The sequence below is a fragment of the Oxyura jamaicensis genome, chromosome 1, assembly GCF_011077185.1.
Source record: "Oxyura jamaicensis isolate SHBP4307 breed ruddy duck chromosome 1, BPBGC_Ojam_1.0, whole genome shotgun sequence".
Classification (NCBI taxonomy): domain Eukaryota; kingdom Metazoa; phylum Chordata; class Aves; order Anseriformes; family Anatidae; genus Oxyura; species Oxyura jamaicensis.
Genome location: NC_048893.1, coordinates 46,777,278 through 46,796,716, shown reverse-complemented (window position 1 = coordinate 46,796,716; position 19,439 = coordinate 46,777,278).

The window sequence follows — 19,439 nt, the reverse complement described above, 5'->3', positions numbered from 1 at the left end:
GCTAGGCTTTATTTAAATAAGAAAGCAGTTGAATAACTAGAACATGTGGAGCCTCCTGATAAGGATCCTTCTTTCAGCTTATTAAGCAGACTGCATAACAAGTGCTTGATTATTCTTCAAAATGCTTAAGCAACACCTTTTGTTCAGATTCCCATCCTGAGCTACCTCCTGGTGCGGTGCCTCCCATCAAGTTCCAAGAAACAGCGTGGGATCAGCACACACCCCTGTTCTCCATAATAAAGACTTCTGAGAAAAAGCATTAACAAACCAGCCATGTATGGACCTGGGAAATCAACCTTTCTGATGGAATTTTACTCGCCTCATGCTGGGCTCTCTGTGCCATCGGGTCAGATGTCTGCATGCAAAACGCGTCTCCATAATTAAATATTCTTCCTCTCCACTGCCGGCCCTGACTTAGCAAAATTTGAGAAACCACTTCAGGATACCCCACCAGTAGAACGATGCAGGCTTCCTACAAGAGGATCCCGACTAACTTGTAGCAAGTGCTGGATTATTTACCACATAAATGTTGGGGGCTTGCTGCCTGAGCAAGCCGCCCTCACCATGCGAGCAGGGTGCCCCACAGGAGCCTCAGCAGAGCGGTGCGGGTTGGCGTGCACCTTCAGCAGGCAGAGCACGGGGCTTTCTCCGTGTGACACACAAGGGTTTTCTCACACAGCACCAAGTCTTTGGGTCCCACAGGAGTCTGCACAAAAAATGATGGGAGCTAGCATCCCAAAGTGAAAGTCACATCACAGAAGCACGTGAGAACACAGGCAGCCATCGGAAGAAAGTCAGACTAGAAGTGAAACCCTGAGTCTGGCTGAGCTGTGAGTTTGAGGACTATGCTTTTTTTTTCCTTTTTTTTTTTTTTTTTTTTTTTTTTCCAGTTCAGCCCCAGACCAGGCTCTGTGCCACAGGCTGTCAGATTCCCTGCCTCGGTGGCAGCTCAGGGCTCTGGTGACTCAGCCCCCGCAGCTCCTGCTAAAGGCAGAGGGAAAAGCAAACAGGGCAGAGAGGGACACGTGTGTGTGAGCATGGAGGGGACAAGAAGTGGGGAGACAAAAGTAAAGGCAATGGGAGAGGAGGGAATGAACTCCAAAGCCAAGGGCTGGCTCCCAGCACCTCCCTGCCCCTGCCACGAGACCTTGTGTCAGGAGATGTCCTCCTGACCTCAGCAGTTGCCACAGCAGGTAGGATTTGTCTTTTTATTCTTTCTCTTTCACTGAGCAGACACAACTGACACATCAGATTTCACCCTGAATTCCAGCTGACAGACTGGGTCCAGGTTTAACGTGCTTTCCTAGAAGGGACATTGCTCACAGGGCACACAGCTGCCATATCCAAAAGTTAATCCCAGGAGGCAAGGGATCCTCCGAGGTGATAAACTCTGTGTGAGTGACTGAAGCAAAGCCGTCATCCCAAAGAGGTGCCAGCAGCCACATGGCCAAGCATGGCTGACAGCAAACACTCCTGGCCACGGCTGTCACCTCCTACTGCCATGTGAGGGGCACGCAACCGTCACTACCATCTCGTGCAGGGACGTGAGCACCAGAATAACACTGGGACACAGACATGTGCCACCCTGGCTGCCTCATGCAAGACCTCTTGCTGGCTTTTGGGCCCCAGTTTGGGGAGGTGTTTAACCTCCTGCCCGACCTTGAGCCGTTGGGTCCAGCCTTGTGGTGCTGGAGGACATCATGAGAAGACCAGACTCCATCAGATGAGAAAACCTCCCTGCTGCTGTGAGCGCTGAGGGACTCACCCAGCTCCAGTGTGGGACTGTGAGTCAATACACAGCCTGGCTCAGAGAAACCCGCACCCAAAATAGCTGGTTCCTTGGGAAACAAAATGAAAAGTCAACAGAAACATTGGCTGCTTCAAAGCCTCTCTCGAGTGTCTCATCTTAGGTTGTTCTCTTAAGTGTCACAAAAATAAGCATCGCTAGCAAGGAGAAGATAAATGGATGAGTGCTAGGCTTGATGCATAGGTGCATGCTCCAGCCCCATTGGTGAGCATGCCCCATTGTGGGCTCACACGGCCCCTCAGGGTGGACCATGGCAGCACATTTCAGTCCATCTTGCTCCTTCTCACTACTCACTGGCACAGAGACCTCCCTCCAGGAGGGTGAAATCATTCGTGGTGCCCTCAGCCTGCTCACTCCCATGTGCCCACTACCCTGTGGTGGTACCACCAGTGCTACCAGCTAGAGAAGTGCTGTGGGAGGGCTCACAGCCAGGCCAGACCAGCTCTGCAGGCAGCCTGGGCTCCACCAGTCATAGCACCACGGAAACTGGTAGCTGGAGGCACTGTGCCAGGAGCAGGCAGGGGCACCCATACCCGGGCAAACGCGTAGGCCTGGCCAGGGAAACCACCTCTGCAGTGTACTTGTGGTGGGCCCAGCAGAAACCCGGCAATGGAGCGTGCGGCCTGTTGAGTCTCAGTTGTCCATGCGGTGGTGAATGCCACTTCCCCTGGCAAACAGCAGAGTTTTTCATTAAAAAGCCAGCGTTTCTCCAACAGTGCCATTGTGTTCTTGTGTACTTGAGCACGTTGGCAAATGCTTATGTTTTTAAGGGCCATTACAGCAACACAGTAGGAGTGCTGCACAAAAGTAAGCCAGAAGTGCAGCTGATCAGAAGCAGCAGCAGAGTGTTGCCATGTTCGCTGCTGTGAACTCTCCTGGGGACATAAGCTTGGTAAGTGAGGGAGGAAAAGAGGAACAGCACCATTTGACAGTGGCTATAACTAACACGGTAGGAAAAATCCAGGGCTAGTTTATAGAAGATGATCATATGCCATAACAGAATTGCTCATCTGTTAAGCATTACTAAATGCTTACTATACTAAGCATTGCCGATCTCCAGGAAATGTACCAAGGTGAAGCTGAAGATTTTTAAATCTAAAACTGATGGCATAAATCAACCCCCTTTTAGGCTCCTGCAATAAGAGGAGAAGAGGAAATTGCTTTTCAGCCCACAAAGCATGCTCCTGGTAGCTGATAAACTGGCTGTGACTCCCCAGAGAAGGCACAATGAATAGTGAGAGAACAAGTATCAGAACTATAATGAGCCTCCAAAGGGACACAGGGAGTGATAGCAGCTGCTGCTGGAGGAACCTGGAGCCCCAGGAGATCCCCTTGAGATGGACAGCAGTGGTTGGGAGTGGGAACCACATCCTCCAGGTAAGGACCATCTCTTGGGGTAGCGCTGCTTATTATACAAAGGCTCCCCTTTGTCACTTTAACTGCTTAACACTGGAGCCAAGAAAGATATCCCAGGAACCGTACAAGCACCACTACATTTGTGACATGACAGCCAAAAGATGAGTTGAGGCCTTACTGAGGTCATGGCCGAGGGTGTGATCCTGAAGCAAGGTAACCCTGCGAGACGGAGACCTGGCTTCATCCCGTCTGACTTGCGCCATCTAAGGCTCAGGCGTGCAGCCTACGCTTCGCCCAGAGCCAGCAGAAGGAAGGTGGGCCCCAGCGGCCCCAGCTCAGCCCACCTGCCAGCTAGACAGGGGGACATCCAGAGGGATCTCTTTTACTGGCTATCTAGGGAACTTAGATGCATTGCTTTGGCCAGCCACTTCACTTTAGAAAGCCAGGGAAGGATTAATCTAACTTTAGTAATCTACAGTAGAGACGCCTACGTCACAGCTGATTCCTATCACATCCTTTCACAGTCAAGAGAGAGAAGCGGGCCCCTTTTGGGTGCAATTTATCTACTTTTCCACATGTTTTTGCTAGGATTAGATTAGGCACCACCCTGGTGACTATAACTGATGCCTGTCTCAGCTGTAGGCGTGAAATTTATCGAGCTGAACCCCATCCCTCCTGTCAGATTAAATGAATCCCACCCCACAACTTGGTCTTTGGAGACAACATGCTCCAACAGGAACTGAACACTCCCGACAGTTCTGGCTGCCAGCACGGACGGCCCCTGCAGTACCGCTGCCACCTCGCCCAACGTGGAGGTCCGCGGAGGCCCTGACAGTGTGGGTTTCAGGGAGGCCTTTCATGGGGTAATAAATGGCTCGTGTATCCAATAAAAGGAAATTGAAAGTTGGTAGACAAGCTTCCCTGGAAAAAGACCTACTCAGTTTGTATAAACAGCTCACACACAGCAAGAGGGATTCTGGAACAAAATGCAGCCTTGTAATCCCGTTCTAGTCTTAGCTGTGTATAAACACAGAGTGGATCTCTGCTGCAAAAATAAATATATCAGAGGAAGCCAGTAAAGATGATGGTGCCTATCAAAGGTGATAAACAACCAAGCAGTACACCTTATATGTCACCTTTGCAGACATTCTTCACTGTCTGCTTTGTGAAGCACCGGAGCAAAAATGTTCCATTTGCACGGTGAGAGGTTTGGTAGGTTGTTGGGTTTCTCTCTCTCTCTCTCTCTCTTTTTTTTTTTTTTTTTTTTTTTTTTTCATTCTTCTTCTCTTTGTTGCTGGAATTTTAAAAGCTTGAATTTGGAATAGCCTTGCATTTCCTCATGTCTGTATGTCTCACCTCAGTGCCATTAAAAGTCATGACACGTAATAGAGAAACAGCTGTGCAGGAAACTTCAGGCATCTGTTTAATATTAATTGCATGTATTCCTAAAAAGTCATAGCATGTTTTTAAATTTCACTGCACATCTGGTGCGTCACTGCTTAGTTTTTATTTTTTTTTAATAGGTTTTATCTGTGAGTCACTAAGGATTATCAGCCACAAGCTGGCCAGACAGCAGAGAGATATATAAGCAACTAAAATGGAAGAGACATTTCTAAATGGCTTGTAAAAAAAACAAAACACCAACAACAACAAAAATCAACAAAAATGACAAAGCAACACTGGCTTTTAGCTACTTAACAGAAGACACTGAACTATAGGAAATTTAGGTTTAGGGAAGGACAGCATATTCTATAAATAAACACTGTATGATTTAAAAGATATAGCTTACATGTGAATCTTGTCCTAGACTAAGTTAGTATTTCTTTCTGAGACAGAGAAGGATGAGTTCTCCTCAAAAAACACAATCTGATCCCTTCTGCTCTACCCCTTCCTCACTCTTAGCCTGACCTATGTGCATTTACCCATAAACTGCATTTTCTGTAGAGTTGTCAAGTCTCACATTAAAGAAAGGGGTCTCTTGAAGATCAGGTGAAAGGCATATTCTTCAGCCTGACACAGTCCTGCAAAGCCTCCATCTCCAGGTGATCTTCCCACCACTAGCCCTGTGCCAGCCACAGGGAGCATGTAGATGCAGCTCCCCTTTGGCTGGGGCAGGAGCCCAGGCCCCCAGGGAAGGCATGGCAGCTGGTCTCTGGTGTCCATGAGCTTCTGAAAATTACATGAAGTTGCTGAGAACCTCTTTCTGAATGAATAAATTAATGCTGGTTAATGATTTTTTCACATTTTTCTATAAGTCATCCTGTTAGAGGGAAAGGACCTCCAAAAGCGTCACTATGAATGATCCCTTTTTTATTTTAGAGATTTTCTTTTCAAGAGCTCTTGTAAACTGCACAGGACAGGGCGTTTCCCACTGTCAGCTCTTTGAATTATTTGCTGAGTGGTCATAACTGGTAATTAACTTAGTAACGAATGATGATTCAAGGTTTTGATTAATGCATAAAAAAGGATTAGAAGACATAGATCTGGAAAAACAGCTTTGTCAATGTTACCGAGCAGGTGCATCCCACAGTGAACTTTATGTAGTGAAATATGGAAGAACGCCCACAACGCCTGTATATCTGAGGGGATCTTCAGGAACAAGAGGACTCACGGGGGGCAGGGACAAGGGAAGGAGGGAAGGCAGCCCTCATCCCAACCTGCACCCAGACATAAGAGGGTGTCTGTGGGCCAAGTGTTTCTCAGTCCCACTCTTTGGAGGTAAGGAGTTACTCATGAACAGTACAGATGTGTTCCCATTCTCTTCTCAGAAGGGTTACAACTTTTTCCCTTTGTCTTTGAAAGAATTTCTCCAAAATGACACTATCACTTCATACCTGCCCCCAGCTCTGGGGAAAGTCTCCATTTTGGGCTAAATTTCATGGTTTAGCCTGCTTCCTGTGTTTGTAATGGGGTGAACAGCCTTGAGCACCATCGTCATCTCTGGGGAGCTTCTTGTTTGGAATCAGTAGCCTGGGGTCCCGGGAGCTGTGAGCAATGTAGCACCTCTTCACACCTCTCTCCACTCACCTGTTAAATAGGGTAGTGATTGTCCTTGCAAATTGCTTTGAATTTTTCAAAAGGGGAAGTCTTACAACACCTGAGACTGCATGGGAAGGTGTGAAGTGGGTGTGCCCCTGAGATGCAGGGACTGATTGCCCATTGCATGTTTGCCCATGTTTGCATTGCCAGCACGAGTACTTTCCAGTCCTCATTTTTCCTGACTTAAAATTCATGGCTCTTTATTAAAACCTATTGTACTCTGCAGTTATATGCTAAGCTACTTTTAGGAGCCCATGACCTGGACAAGATGAGCTCAAGGCCAATGGGAATCAGGAAGGGGGCAATAAGGCAGTAAATCAAGCAGCAGTGCGATGTATCCACAATGTGAGAGAGGGAGAGGGAAGGCTTCTCCAAGCCTCTGCTGGGGGATCCAGCAGGTCTGATGCCAGTTTGGGCAACTGTCTGAGCCAAGTGTGTTTTGTTTTGACGTTTTTACAGATATGGCTGCAATTAAATTCCTGGCAGAGAGCAAGTACATTATTTGTGGATAGAGTTGAAAACAGAAAACACAGAACCTGCAGGACTTTATTTAAAACTCATACTAGTGAACAGCTGCATTCACAGACTGCAGAGCTGAAAGAATAAGAGAAAGCTCATCGGACACGAGGCAAAAGCAGTATTAGACCGTCACCATAGGCTGGACACAGAGGTAAGGGAGGGTTTTTCCATCATATCCTACCTTGCCAAGCACCTTGCCCGGCCCTCCCAGCCCTTACCCACCTCCTGCTCACGGCAAGGCGGTTAAAGGCAGTCACTGCTTGTGCTCTTCTCGTGGGACAGAGGCAGGGAGCATTGCGTGGCTGCTGCTTGTGGTACCAGCAGGTACTTGCTGAGCCATGCTGGTACAGAAGCAAAGATGCTTTAATGTGATAAGGTGCTCTCCAGACCAGAATTAAACCCAGCCACGCTGAACCTCTCAGAACAGCATGCCTGGCACCTTCCAAGTGTGGAGGCTGATGACCTCCAGCTGGGTGGGCTGGAGGACTCCCTGTCTGCAGCCGATCCCTGCTGGGGCAGCAGGGGCAGCCTGGCCGGCAGCACTCCCTCGACTCTGTGGGAGTGCCAGAGAGCATCCTGACCGGCCCTCGCCCCAGACAGGCTGCCACCAGTGTCCAAGACCTTTTCCTCAGTTAGCCAGAGGTGCCAGGGTCCACCCCAAAACCAGCAAAGGAGATAGATCTTGCCAGGGTAGTTACTGCCAGTAACAGGTTAAATGCACGAGAAGTGCTGAAGAAACCACCCAACATGGATCTTTGTTTTTTTTCCTCGGCAGCATTCCTCACCTTAAGCTACTTTCTCACAGCATGACTTCACCCCATGCTTTCTCACTGCTGGCAAACCCTGACACGCTGCAAAAGCAGCAGCCTGTCTCTGGTGTGCTCCTCGGCTCGACGCGACGGCGTGGGACAAGCTGGGACAGGGCGGTGGGGCAGCGCGCGACCGTACACGTGCAGGGCTGCCGTTGCACCGGCACGTGTGTGCGAGCGGGCAGCGCTGCAATTTACAGTCTGGGGCCGTCCGCCTTCATGCAGCAATTGTTCTGGCAGCGCAGCACAACCACGGCAGCACTGCCAGAAAGGAAATAAGACTCAAATATGCCGAGTCCTGCGGGCCCGTGCGGTGCAGGGTGCTCTTCGTGCGAGGCTTGTGCAGCGCCGAGCCTGGGGGAGATGCCGAGGTAGGGCTGTGGCAGGGTGCCAGGGGGTCCCGGGCACGGGGTGGGTGCAGACAACAAGCAATGGCAACGGAGGCAGCAAGCGGCACGCGGAGCGAAGAACAAGATCTGCTCAATTCCATCAGTCAGCACTCTCTTCCAGAAGATGACCTATTGAACATTTCCAGGAATAGCTGTGCCAAGCCTGTCAACTGTTTCTTGGAAATACACTCAAGAAAAATGGCCTCCTTCCAGTAGGGATCTGCAGAAAGCCTGGACTGGATCAAGGGCTGCAGTTTGGTGCTGGGATGGATGGATGGTGCCTGCTCAGCTGCTTGCTCAGGAGTGGTGGCGCAGGGTGCTCAGGCCACGTTCTCTCCTCTTCTCCTCATCTGAAAAGCCCTTCACATCACCCACAAACAACAGGGAGGGAAGGAGTAATGTTTTGCAGGTTGACTCAACCCACAGGAATGCTCATCCCTAACTGTCAGTCTTCAGAATTAAGCCCGTGTGGCAACCAGCCGTGCTACAAGTGCCACGCCAGCACACCTGGGCTGTCCTACAGGCCGTGGTGGTACGAGCAGCCCAGGCCCTGGCTATCCCAACTTGCTCCCAGAGTGTTCTTGGTTTTCTCTTTTTTTTTTTTTTTCTTTTCTTTTTTTTTTTTTTTTTTTTCACTGCTGGTAGACAGACAACCTGAAGTTATTGCTGTGGTACCTTGGCCTCACACCAGGCAGCAACAGCAGCTCCACAGGGCCAGGCATGGGCAGTGGGTTGGGGTTGAAATATGCCCTGGGAAGGCCACCTTGCACCGGCATGGCTGCGGTGGCCCTGTCCCAGCAGGAAGGTCCCACCAGCTCACACTGACCACTGAGACCACAAGTCACTGGTGACAGGGGTACCTGCTCCAGCTCATCCCCAACTGTGCGTGCCAAGGGCTGTTGCCCCACCATTGCCAAACCCAGCACTCTTCTGCCAGCTGGAGCCCGTGAAATAAAAACTGGAGGTGCACACTGACCTGAGTTATAAATTTAAGACAATTCCCTCATATTTATATGTGCAAAGTGGTACCAGTGCAGCAGATGGCTTTTGGAACGTGGGTGTCCAAGCCCTTCTTTATGTCTCACCGGTCACTTTCCACTATCCCCTGACATCTGTCCAGGTGAACAAAAACCCACAGAAATAAATATTTCCCCACTGCCACATGCCAAGTGAAAATAGCCAGACGCCGCTCTGTTATGTGAGAGAGATTGTGGAGCTGCCTTTTGGAGTTGTTCTGGATTGACTCCAGATCTGGATTTACATTGGGTCCTTCATGACGGGTTACAAATAAACCAAAGTAATGGGATCTGGCATGGCTTGGCAGATTTTTAATAGGATGCAGAGCCATTCATTTTGGGGTCATTAATTCAAACCAGCCCAGATCAGTAGTGGCCACATTTTGTTGCAGTCTAATAGCTGTATAATAACCTCCTTGAACAGAATTAGGGAGTCCATCACCACAATTTAAATTAATTATCATAACTTCAGTTGGCTGTCTCAGCAAAGAAACCCAGGGGTGAATACAGCCCAAAGTGGGGGCTCCTTCGAGAGATGGGGGCAGAGAAGCGTGGTGGCAGGTCCTCCTGCAGCAGATGAGTGCAGTGTCTGGTGCTGGTCTTCAGACACAAGGTGAAGCTCTCTGGCATACCAGACAGACCACCTGAGCAGTGCACATCTCTGTGACTATTAAGAACTGGGCTCCAGATGTAGCCTCCAGCTTAAGAAAGTCCCCACAGCCCCTAATTGACTGTTGGAAGTGTCAGATCACTCGATATTTGCTTGCTTTCTTATATTCTTTCCCAAGCATTTGTTGCTGGCATCTCTCCAAGTCAGGATACCGGGCTGGCCGGGCCTGTGTTTGACCTAACAGAGATTTTTTCTTTATTTATTTCTTATATTCTGAAACCCTCAAAGGGAACATTAATAATATGCAGTGCACTCACATAGGATCTATGCACATGGACACATTTATCCCTAAACTGACACATGCCTTATATATGCTCACGCACATTCAGCAGTTGTCTGCATTTTAGTAATGGCCCAGTAATTAAAGAGCCCTTTGAATGATTTATAATTCCTTTGTGAGGAAGGAAGGCTATACTGCTTTTTTCTCTTCTTGTGTCAAATCCAGTTAGCTGGCCACCATCTCATTTGAAAAATTAACTAAAATAAGCTTTCTGTTTTCCTGGGAGGAATATTTTCATGTTTCTTTCTGGGTGTGGTCAGAACTTCTGGCAGCACTTTGCTGAACTGAAGCGTGTGTCTGACTAATGCAGCAAACAGGCTAGTACACCATGCCATTTGCAGAGATTATTCATTTCATACCATCAGATCACATCATTTGCAATTTGCTGTAGTGAGTCCAAAGAGCCCCAGTTTCATGCTAAGTCCACTTTACAAGTAGACGCTTTCAGTACAAGGCCGAGGGGACTGGGGAGGGAGCGAGGAATGCTGTGAAAGTGATGTATAAAATGGAGGTGGTGGAAAAAACAACTTTACCTCTGTCAGGGGTCTATCAGAGAATTTATCTACGAGGACAACCTTTCCTCCATGGGCTGTCTGCAGTAGAGTCATTCGTCAGAGGCGACAGTTTTCACTACTTTGCGTCAGTAGCTATGTCACTGTAATTATGTTTTTTGTTCATTTGTTTGTTTTTAAAATTTACTTAGTTTATTGTTCTTTTGAAAGAGAGGCTGATGCCCTTTCTTCACATAATAAAAAAAAAAAAAAACAACACAACTGTGAGCATCTCCAGGCCACCTTGCAAGTGTCCTAGGCAGCTAACTGACCCACCAGTGCCTGCTAGCAAGGGTTGCATTTAGCACTTGTTCTAGTTTTCCCACTAAGGAGGCTTTGCTGCAGGTAACAGTTTGCACCATTTTATCTGAGTGGTCTCCAAGTCTTGCCCTTGTGTCACACGGTTGTTGGCTGTCCACTGGGGACTGGAACCCAACCTTGAGCTTTAGCATGTACAAGTGAGAATCAGAGAGGTGAAATGCAATGGAGGGGTGGGAATTAGACCATGGGCGCTCTCTTTTGAACACAGGGAGATTTCAGACATTCTTGTTCGCACATTTTACCCACATACGGCTCCATTCTCATTACACTAGTAATGGTGTTAATAGTCTTGTGGCATAGGGGACTGCAGTTTTGAAGGCCAGCTTTCCCAGAGAGGCAGAGACACTCTGAAGATCTTTTAATTGTTATATTCAAGCTGGACACAAAATAAAGCAGATCATTTGCAAGCAACTCAAACACGGAATACTCAAGCTACCATTGGAGTAGCATCTGCAGATATTATTTGGATAATACAGAGGTTTACGCATGGCACTGTGAATCAGGATAGATTTTGGAAGGTATTAATCAGGAGCTTAGAGCGGTTTGAAAACCAGTTGTAGTTGCCAGGCTAAAAGTAAACAGCTAAAAACCTTAGTACCACATAATGGCAATAACATACCTATCAAAGTATGAATGCTGCAAGGTGTATGGACAGATCACAACTCCATTAAGACAATCAACAACATGTCTGTGCCAGTGACAAAAAGAAATGAAGCCCTTCAGTGGACAAAAAGCTTAATGGATTTTGCAAAGGTAATGCAATTTGTGGTGGAGGCTTCCATTCATATGCCAGTCATGAGTATGAAATTAAGCTATTAGTGGAAGCTTTCCTGAAGAATCACAGCACAATTCCTTTGCAAAAGCATGATCAAAGTAGGAGACTGGTAGTTTAACCCAAGAATATGCAAAGAGTTCTGTGCTAATTTTTTTTTTTTTTGAAAAGTATGCTAATGAATACTGCCCACAACCTCTTTCACTGCCACTAAAGGAGCTGTAGGCAGCTGTTGGGTGCACAAGGAGGAGGCTACATCCAGCCCTGGTATAGGTCCAAGCTGGGCAGGACCACAGCCCCACAGCAGGCGTGTGTAAGGGGTCTCTGAGGGAGGCAGCACAAGGCAGAGGGTAGATTATGAGATGTGACCACTTGGAGCAAGGATGAAGCTGAACTGTTGAAAATCAGCATTGGCAGCTGTACTTCCAACTTCTTTCAGTAGCTGTTTCCTAAGGGTGCAGGAAGATTTGCCCTCTAGGACTCTCCAGATTTTGATCTGGCTTAGATTAAAGCCAATGAGATTTTAAGTGGGAAGAGGCTTGAAACAACCCTTGGGCTCATTTCTGAGGCAACCAGCAAGAAAGCTAATTGTACTGACCTCGGTGACAGCATTGGTAATTTCTCTCATATTCTGTGAGAACTGCACTGACATCAGTGACTCATGTCCCATGGGTGATGAAACAGCCATCCTGGGAGAAAAACTTTTGGTCACCACCAACAAATCTTGGCTTTCAGTCCTCACTTCTGCCATCTGGTGACATGATATTGCCAAATCCTCATGGGCGCCATGGTACCATGCTCTACACAGTGCAAAAGATGTGTAGGCGTATCTAGCCAGGTCAAGAGAGGCAACCCACAAAGTGTAACACCCATGTCCCAACACTTTCTTTTGACTTAGTGACTGTACAGCACATTACCCTTAGCATATTGATCAATCCCCATTTAGGGAAGATGCAATATGGATGTCTTCCATGTTTCCTGCCAGCTCTTGTGCAAAACAGCTACAGTGTGTCTCTCAAAAGATGGTGCATTTCATGTGGATGCAGGGGTGCCCAGCTATCTCTGTCACTTTGACATCCACGACTGATATATACTATTGAGATGGACTGTATCATATTATTTGTGCACAGTAGTGAAAATTGTTTCATTGTACAAATCTGCTGGGCTAGACAGTTTGATTTTTCCAATCAGTTAAAAGAGAAGAATAATTCTTTATTCTGCCTACACCCCTGAATGGAATTCAAACCTTTATCAGGCTCTTCCCTGAAGAAAACCACAAGTGCCAGACTGCAAATTCTTTACAAATGAAACTAAGTTATTTATTTTACTTCTTTTTATGTCTGGCAGTGATTATCTTTTGTAGTTGATTTCCTAAGGTAATTTTATTTGTGCAACGGTGCTGTTCCTAGGTGTCTGTCAGCCCCCTCTTCACAGATTTGACCAAGTTGACTAATTTCTACAATACTTAGTAGTGAGGCAGAAATCTCGAAGGTTCTGCAAGTCTTGCGGTAACAGAGAGGGAAGAGACACAGATTCATGGCCTTTTGTGAGAGGAAAGCTTCTGTGTGAGTGGAGCAATTATCTGATCTAACCTGCACAGCTCTATACAGCATGGTACATGCTGCCTTCTGTCCAGGTAGTAACAGAGGGATGTTGAAAGGGGTTGATACAGAGTGGATAAGGGTGTGAAGGAAGCAAGGGATCTAGGAGATGTGGGAGGAATTCAAAGTCTTGTAGCAGTTGGTAGTCTTGGGAGCTTGAAGCTGGGAACTAGATCTGCTGTGGGCAAGGGGACGGAGGTGAGGGAGGGACAGAGAACACAAATCTCCAAGGACGTGGCAGGCCCTCCACCCTGCTGCGCCTGGCAACATGCGCCTCTAACGTCCTTTACACTAACCTGCCAGTCCTGATCTCCTCCCTACCAAACAGCAACTGCCTGTAAGCACTGCTGCCGTGTCAGAGGACTATCTTCAACCCCTGTTAGCAGTTTGCTGTTTTCCAAACACCCCTGCCTAGTAGCTATGGCTGTCAGCCAGTCACCTGCACACCCCATCCTGCAGACCACAGATACAACTTTTTACTCTTCTTCATGCTGACTGTGACATTTGTGAAGTCCTCTGTGTCCGTGTGGGTGAAAGAGTTCCTCTTCATGCACATCAACAGTTCTTGCTTCTGTTACAGAAGACACTTCTGTCCGCACCGCCGCGCCTTTCTGGGCCGTCATGGCTGTGTCTATGCTGGCTCATGCGAGCTGCCCTAGGTAGGGCTGCCCTCAAGACCAGGCTTGCCTACGCTGCACAGTGTAAGCTGGCAAGAACAGCGGCAGGTGTGGCCAGTTCTCCTCCCCCAAGCCCGCCTGCCCTCCCCATGCAGCACCGCAGCGCTCGGGGCAGGCCCGTGCTGGCTGCCCGCAAGGTGCCCGGGAGGCCGAGGGCCAGCCCGGGGCACCAGCCCAGGCCCCTTCAGGGAGCAGGAGCCAGCCGGGGAGCTGAGCCACCGACAGCTCCAGCTCCCAGCGCCCCTTGCTGCTCCACGCAAGGAATTGTCTTAATTAAAATCCCATCGTTTAGTCTGGTTGTCTGCTTCTTAAGTAGAAGCCACTTAATCCATGCACCCTAATCAAATAACGGTTGGGTCGAAGGTGCTGCTGGAACACGCTGGGCTCACGTAAGAACCCAGAACTGCAGAGTGAATGGCAACCTCATGTCTCTTTGTGTAATTAAGGCTTGTTTTCAACTTCTTGATTTTTTTTTTTTTTTTGGTCAGCTTAAGTGGTAGTTTTGAAACTCAGTTGTCTTCCTAGAAAGTGTTACAGAAGTGTGCTCATATTTTTGTTTGTTTGCTTGTTTTTGAACAAGCTTGGCCTAAAACCAGAGAGATTTGAATGCTGTCAACGAGAAAAAGAAGTGAGTCAGACCTGAAGATCGCTTGAATATTTGTCAGCTCACATCTGACAAGGATAGCGTCTGGAATAAGAGCTCTGTCTCACAGGAGGCTTCAGGGATAAAATGCTGGGCAGTGGCCTCAAGCTTTTGCTGTGCTTTGCAGCCCTTGGAGCTAGGTGAGTGTAGCTGCCAATACCATGGGAGTGACGGAGGTGCAGCACGAGGGCCGTGTCATGAACGACTGCAGGACACCTCACCCTGGCCTCCCATCCACGGCACGAGGCGGCTGGTGGCACAGGGAGCACACATCCTGCCCAGCCCTGGGTGGGATGCAGGGCTCAGCACTGGAGCAGGGGCTGCCTCCAGCCCCTCTGCCTGCCTCCACCTCTCCTGCTGGACACAGAAGATGCCACGATCAGGTCCTGAGCCTCCTGAGGCCGTAGCTGTGCACTTTTTGGAGGAAGGTGTTACCATACAATTGTAAAATTGTATTATTGACAGGAGTGTGCATGTGCACACGTCATACCACAGACAGGCACAGGAAAAGTAGACACCCTGACTGATTTTTTTTTTTTTTCTGATTTCCATCCCTTGAAATTTTCATGTTTCGTAGCCCAAGAAGATGGTATCTTCCTGTTTCTGATTACTGACAGCCAGAATACCTGTCCTCCCCCTCTCTTATGCACAAGCCCCCCACATATAGGTTTCTCACATTTCTGTCTGCTGTTGTTCATACCAGTTGAGTTGCCATATACTTATTCTTACAAAATCCATACCTGTATTCACTGAGACAGGTACCAAGCACAGAATAACAGCAAAATGAATTCTTTATTTGTTTTGTTATTGATAACGAGAAATTAAAAGGAGACGGACAGAGACAACACATGAGGAAAAAGCAGTAACTGCTCCCTTACTAACCTAGACACAAATGCAGAGCTGGTAGGAAGATTCTGCAAACTCCCTGCTCTACTGACCATTTCTGTCCTCTCTCTCAGGGTACACTGTAGGCTGCAGCAGCTCTGCAAAGCCAGAACACTCATCCAGAGGCCTTTCCACTTTGCAGGCACCTGTATGGCTGATAATTTAGGATGGTGTTTATACATGACAGTGAAGATGTGAAGCTGCAGTGCACAAGGGCTTTTTATGGCACTTACTGTCTGTTCCCACACACGCTTGGCAAAATGCCTGCCCATGCTCCTCATCACTGGGAAGGAAAGACAATAGTTTTGATGGCCCTGTCAAGCAAGAATCTGAACGTCCGTGTTCACATCCAGCTTTTGCAAGGGAAGGAAAGAAGGTAGTTTGTGAAAAAATAACAATCAGGTGAGCCTGGTTGAGGGCCACAGGTGGCAGAGGGAAATCCAGAGTGTTTCTGTGAAAACCATCAGGACACAAAGATGAGAGACCAGGAAATCTTAGAAAAGCAAAGTTCAGTGGCTTCCCCCAGGGCATGTCTTCACAGTCAGGTGCAAACAGATGCAAGCGAGTTCTTGATCAAAAGCCATGCTGCCACAACAGTGCGCGGCTGCACTCCCGCCAGCTTTGTATGCTGTGGTCAGCGGTGTGCTGAGACAGGACCGATCCCCAGCTGGCTTGCACCCACAGCACTGGCAGAGGAGCTGGAGTCTGTCTGCACCTGCTCATCTGACACACTTAGGCTGGAACAGGCATGCAATCTAACACACGCTGGGCTTGCTAGTGCTTAGGTCTGTTCTCATGTTCCACCGCTGCTTTTTGATTTTCTTTCCCCCCATCTTTCCTCTCACCCTGATCATGTTGGTTTGAGTGTCAGGATGGCAGTAGCAAAGTGACACCCCCAAGTTGTGCCCATGGGGGTAGAAAGGGCTGAAAGAGGGACCCTGAGGGACCACCTGAGTGTCTTGATAAAAGCCCACCATTTACTGTCTTGTAGCTCAGTCCTGTGGGGGTTGTCTCCGGCCTTTTCTAAACAGTACACCTAACCACAACCAAGTAAATAATCCATATTGATCAAAAGTAAAGAAATAGCGAGCATCACAAGCACTGCCTTGTGGGCTACCTGATTTTTGACAGAGCCTTGAAACATGCCCTGTGTTTGAGAGACGCAGTTGTCCCAGGCGAGCTGTGTCTCACGGAAAGCGCTGGAACACATCAGGGGTAACTGCTCCAACAAGAATCCCCTATTCATTCCCGAAACCTGCTGGCTGTGTGGAGAACAGGAATGTTTTCTATTACACCCAACAATTATCCTCTCAGATAACACCATCAGTTATGCAAAACTGCAATAAAATTTTCCCTTTAGGAAGCTGGTAAAAACTGATGCTTTCACCAGGCAGGCTCCTCTGTTTGAAGCTGGCGCTAGCAAGGCAGAGTAGGCGCAGCCTGCAGTGGCAGCCTGCCCCCAGCCACAGAGCAGCCCTGCTGCCTCTTTCCCAGGGAAGCTGGGATTGGCAAGCTTTAACCAAGCCCTGGGTGCAACCCTGCCCTTGTCCTGCCCAGCGCAGAGTGGTGGCTGGCAGTGGGAGCAGCCCCGTCCCTCTGAGGAAGCCTGACCTTCTGGGGCTGCGATGGCACCAGTCCCACTATGCCCATGTGGATGCTCAGGCATCCACCACCCACTTCTCCACAACCAAGTCACCAGTGCACACCACAGGTTGCAGTTTGTGAGCTCTCACCATTTGTCAGTGAGGCTCTTACGGTTGCACATGTTCTCCAGCACACTGCAGCTCTGATTACCCTCTGGAGTAGGTCTGTATGCCAGAAGCATTAAGAGGCGCTTGATGCTGTAAACTTGCCATGTGTATTCATTCAGAGATCATCTTTACAGTCTATCCCCATCTTGTACAATATGATGAGAAGTATTTAACTGCCTCTGAATCCAGCTGCAGCCCTAAATCAGGATTATTATGTTTTGAAGAGCAGCAAGGATTGGTGTGGTCATATTTCTGGGACCAGACTCCAATGAAGCTGTCCTGGTCTTGGCTGAGATAGGGTTAATTTTCTTAATAGCGGCTGGTATGGTGCCATGTTTTAGATTTAGGAGAAATATAATGCTGATAACACACCAATATTTCAGTTGTTGCAGAGCAGTGCTCACACAGAGCCAAGGCCGTTCCTGCTCCTCGCGCTGCCCTGCCAGCGAGGGGCTGGGGGTGCACCAGGAGCTGGGAGGGGACACAGCCAGGACAGCTGGCCCAGGCTGACCAGAGGGATGTCCCACACCATGTGGCGTCATGCTCAGCAATAAAGCTTGGGGGCATTGACTGAGATGGGGGGAAGAAACTGCCGCTGCTTGGAGACTGGCCAGGTATTGGTCAGCAGGAGGTGAGGAATTGCACTGCATCACTTGTTTAGTATATTCTTTTATTATTATTATTATTATTATTATTTTCCCTTTCTTTTCTGTCCTATTGAACTGTCTTTGTCTCAGTCCAGCAGTTTTACCTTTCCACTTCTCTCCCCGATGCCATTGTGGGACAGGGAGTAAATGGCTGTGTGGTGCTGAGCTGCCTGCCAGGTTAAACCACAGCAGAAGTGGTTTTTTGGAGGAGCTTGTCAGCTGCCATAAAGCCATTTCCCAGAGCACAGTCCCCAAAGCTCGGTTCTCTATGGTGTGCAGAGAAGGCAGCAGCCCCCACCAGATAGCAGAGGGGTGCCAGCAAACAGGGGGAGGTGGTCCCCTCTGCACGGAGCCGTGCCCCGCACATGCCATGGGGCACGCCGAGCATGGTTGCATGGCACCCAGTGTGTGTTTGGGTGGCATTTCACATACCACAGTCCTGCCGGAGATGTGGAGACATGAAAGGAGACTTTGTCCCTTCTCCCCATGGGCACATGCCCTCCCGGTGTGACCAGGAGCAGCACCAAACATGTCCCCAGGTTCACTCTGGGTGCTGGTATGCAGGCAGAAAGCTTGTTCAGATCGGCTGGCATCGAGACTGCATCTCTTCCTGAAGATTTCATCTTTCTCATTCATACTGACTGTGAGTGTTGTTCTGTTTTGGCAGCCCAACGTACTTCGTACTTTGATAGCCCTGATGGTGAACCTAATAATGTTTTCATTCCAAAAGGGCCAGATAAGGGGCAGCTGATGCCAAAGATGCATATAGAGTTTCGCCATCCGGCAGAGATGCTAGGGCGAAATGATTAGCATCACTTCAATCCTCTTGGCTTTAAATGAAGGCAAGAACTGACCCCACATAATCCTAGAGCCAGCTCTTTGAAAGTAGGCAAGTGTAAATCTGTAAGATTTGTAAAATCTGTAAGAGGTGGGCATTTAAATACCTTTAATTTTCATTGTTTTCAAAAGAGATTACATGAGATTCATTAAGAAACACGAGCCTTCCTGATGTGATTACATCTCTCATGGTTTTGATTTCTCTTTCCTTACATATCTTTCTGTCAGTAAAAGCTTTTGCAGGGGCAGACTGCAGTTGTTACACCTCAGTTCAGCTGGTCCAGCAGCCAAACAGCCCATTTGTAGCACTCTGATACCCGCATCCAGTTGTCAGGGGCTTTGATGAGTTTCCAGCAGAGTGAACACCTCTGCTCCCAAGATGCAGGCCTGCAGCTGGGGCCAGGGCACTTCTCCTGTCCAGACCAGTGGGACAAAAACTGAGAGGTCCCCGCTGAGCCCAGCAACCCGAACAAGGGAGCACAGTGTCCTGCAGAGGTAAAGCTGCAAGTCGGTAACACGCACGGACTGAGACCGGCGTGGGTCAGGCCGGGCAGCTCTGCAACGTAACGCTCAGGTCAGGTACCCCCGGCTGACAGCTCTAACCCGGCCGTGCTGCTCCGGCTGAGGGCTGAGGACACCAGGAGCTCATTCGTGGTCCCCAGGGCCCGTTGCTGAGCGTGGTGGGGACAAAGCCTGGTCCGTGCCTCAGCTCTTCTGGGGAAACAGGCGGTGGGGCTCGCAGTGCCACTCGGTGTGCAGCAGCAGTGAAGTCACTTGGCAAGGCTGGAAACCCTAAGGGTGTCCCAGGACAGGCGGTGTCTTGCAGATCATCATGCAGCGATTCCCTCCAGCAGCATCTGCTGGCCCTC